Source organism: Diabrotica virgifera, chromosome 8 (assembly GCF_917563875.1).
Source record: "Diabrotica virgifera virgifera chromosome 8, PGI_DIABVI_V3a".
Taxonomy (NCBI): domain Eukaryota; kingdom Metazoa; phylum Arthropoda; class Insecta; order Coleoptera; family Chrysomelidae; genus Diabrotica; species Diabrotica virgifera.
The window spans coordinates 110,385,018-110,388,558 of NC_065450.1; the positions used below are offsets into that span (position 1 = coordinate 110,385,018).

General features: G+C 31.9%; 1 long non-coding RNA gene across 1 annotated transcript; it reads left to right on the forward strand.

Annotated features, from left to right (window-relative positions):
- Positions 1 to 710: 710 nt before the first annotated feature.
- LOC126890022 (uncharacterized) lies at positions 711 to 3,139 on the forward strand. The gene is made up of 3 exons (XR_007700255.1): positions 711 to 985; positions 1,044 to 1,238; positions 3,015 to 3,139. It is a non-coding gene; the product is annotated as an uncharacterized LOC126890022 (long non-coding RNA).
- The last annotated feature ends 402 nt before the right edge of the window (positions 3,140 to 3,541 follow it).

A 3,541-nucleotide genomic window follows, 5' to 3' on the forward strand; every position in this document is an offset into this window, starting at 1 on the left:
CGGTTATGTGATGTGTTTGTGTCACCACAAAAAGCTGATATTCAGTCGTGTTTTTTGATATTTTGTAATCGAGTACCTTTTTAAAGGTAAGTTTTTCTGATTGTAGGTACTGTTTATCCAACAGTTTTAAAATACACACTTTATTTCGCGTTTTGTTGTTAGGTCTAGTCTAACGGCTCTGCTCAGCTGTTGTGTGCAGACGGTAGAAAAGTTCAACAAGTAAACATTTATTTAGTCCAAATTAAATACTCATATTTCTATGTAAAATGTCACATTATTTTATAAATAAATAAGTAAGAAACAAAAGTTGTTTGTGTTTCACCTTTATTTTCCACCTGAATAAAATATTAAATATTGGAAGTACCGTATGGAGGCTATGGTGTACCTAGCATGGAGGCTAGATTACGCCACTCTTCCTATCCAATCAACAACAAGAACGTTTAAAATTTCACACCTATCATGTCGAAGCTACAGACCACTTATGTGGAGGCCAGATTTGTAGTATCCTTCCATTTAACCAGGTGCTGAGATGGCGCTGAAATACGTGACATGTTTTTTAAAGAGTAAGATCGCATTCTACCAAATCACACAACACTTTTTTCTATTTCTATTTTTTTCTACTTTTTTCTATGATCAATATGTCAATATGGCTACTGGGTGTAAAAAATAAATCTTATTCTATATATGTTCTTAATGAGTTTTAGATAATTTTAGTTGTATTTCTTTGTAATTTTGTGTTGTACAAAGATTAATTTAACATTTTCTCTGGAAGTATTAATTTAGAAAGATAATATGCTTCATTGGTGTTGTGTTTTGAAGTGTGAAATGCAAAGTAATTGTGATAAAGTCAAGATAAAGTTCACTTTTAAACTGAACTAAATAAGGTATCTGAGAGACAACAATGGTTAAATGCAATACAATGTACAGGTTTTACTAGCGAAATGAAAATTTTCCTGTCCTGTCTGCTGTAATCATTTTATATCTGGTAAGTTACAATTACAACAGTAACGATTTTTGAAGATGTTAACATTTTAATCTTATAGGAAAACCAGCCGACTTAATCGATAATAACAATCTCCAGATTGGGTTCCTTCAATAAATATGGGCTATTAACACAATGAAATAAGTTCCAGAAAATCTAAAATGGAGTGGTATCAAAGGAGAATTAAAGGAAAAAATATTCATATTGAAATTATTTATAAGGCACTGGACTGTCTTAAATTCTACAATAATACTAGGTGGGTAAATGATTTTAGACATTTTTCATTAAGAGTAGATTAAGATTAAGTAGATTTTCATTCAGTAGATTTAAGACTTGTTTACACGGGTAGAGTAATGATGCAAGTACTTGATAGAGTAGAGTAACTCTACCTGTAAAAATGCTCAGCACAGTAGAATAGCTGGTAGAGTGTATAGTTGGAGTTAAAGTAGAGTGACTAGCAACCTATGGCAAAGTAACTACTCTATGACCACCACTACTGCCAAAATGTCTACTCAGCTGCACACTCTACCCATGGAACACGCTCAATTATGGCAGAATAGAGTAGGTAGGAGAGTACATGGGGGCGCTGTCATTCTGGCTGGAATTGTGTTTTGTGTAAATAGTGAAAATGAAGTTCACCGAAGATGAAACTTTAAAACTTGTAGAGCTATAATACGGCGAATACCAGTGTTTATGGAATTTAGGTAGTGTATACTACAGAAATAAAAGTTTGCAGCAAGCTGCGGAGGATGAAATCGTCGAAAGAATGGCAAAGGGGGCTTTGGAGTAAACGAGCTTAAGCAAAAAATTAAGAATTTAAGGTGCACTTATAATCAAGAGTGTTTAAAAATACAAAAATCGGTTTCACTATACTAGCATCAGTACTATACTTGTACTCTCCTCATGTGAATGGTATCAAGCCATTTTTGGTAGAGTACTACTGCTACTCTACTCTCCTCAAAACTCTACCCATGTAAACAAGTCTTTAGAAACAGTGGAAAATGAGGTAGCTAGTAGAGTAGTAGTAGAGTAAAATATACTGGTTTAGCAAATTACAATGTTTTAAGGTAATACAGTAGCGATAAACAGGTAGCCAAAACGTGTTCCAAGATTGTCACTGTAATTTTGAATATTTTTTCGAGGCATTTGGCACACGTATTCGTAAAATAATAAAGAATGGCGGTACAGAGCCCAATTTGAAAAATATATTAATATGTGGAAATTACTCTGTAATTATACAATATTTAAAAAACGAGCCTGTACCGCCATTAAGAAGAACAAAAAAATACACTTTCTTCAAATAAACTTTTTTATCCGATGCCTAGATTTTGTGTAATTTTGGAACTACTAATGAAATAAAAAATTTTAGTAGTTCCAAAATAACACAAAATCGGATAAAAAATGTATTTGAAGAAAGTGTATTTTTTTGTTCTTCTTAATGGCGGTACAAGCTCGTTTTTTTTTATATTGTATTTAATTACAGAGTAATTTCCACATATTAATATATTTTTCAAATTGGGCTCTGTACCGCCATTCTTTATTATATTACGAATATGTGTGCCAAATATCTCGAAAAAATATTCAAAATTACAGCCGCAATCTTGGAACACATTTTCGCTACCTGTTGATCGATACTGTTTCCTCTTAAGATAGTTTTAATAGTTATTTATGATATAAGTATTAAAAGTACAATTTTAAGACGCGCATGTTGAAAAAATAATTTTATTAATGTTTTGACTTCCACATCAGATGTCATTGTCAAAATACAAAATATTCATTATTATTAGGTTTGTTCTAGCAAACAGTCAAACTAGTCAAAAACCATCAGCAAACAGTTGGTCAGTAAAAGAACATAATACAGTCACCAGTACAATCCCCTCTACTCGCGCTGGTCCACTATTCGCTGATGGTTTCAAACTGATGCTAGAACAAACCTATTATTATTATGCATATCATTATCTGTAAATAATATTCCTTCTGATTGTTAATTGTAAAGGATAGAAAAATTACCATTTATTTTATTTTTTTTTAGAATCAGCTGAGAGAAGTGGTCTACAAAAAAACCAGGAAGGAAACGGAATATGTGGCTACGAAAGGCAAAAGAAAGGTTTACAAAGCAAATGTGACACATTTTTTTGAAATATTTAGGAATATCAGTAAATTGCATTAAAAAAATGTATGAAAAGATTTTGTTCAATAAAAATGTTTATATTTATCAAGGATGTATTATTTGGTATGGCCACATATCGTCAGTGATGTAATAATACATCCTATCTGTTTTTTCATGAGTTTTGTAAGAGAGACTAAAAACTTGTCTTAGGGTCACCTCCTGTTTTCATATGATATTTTTTGACTTGTTTTGTAGTAAATTAAACTATCTATGAACTACAAAACAAGTCAAAACTTACATATGAACACAGGAGGTGACCTTAAAACATGTTTTTCCATCTCTCATACAAAACTCATGAAAAAACAGATAGGAGGTATTGTCACATCAGCAAGGATGTACAGTGATGAGTGCCCTAATAACCGGCAAAATATGGGCAACATATTTAGTTG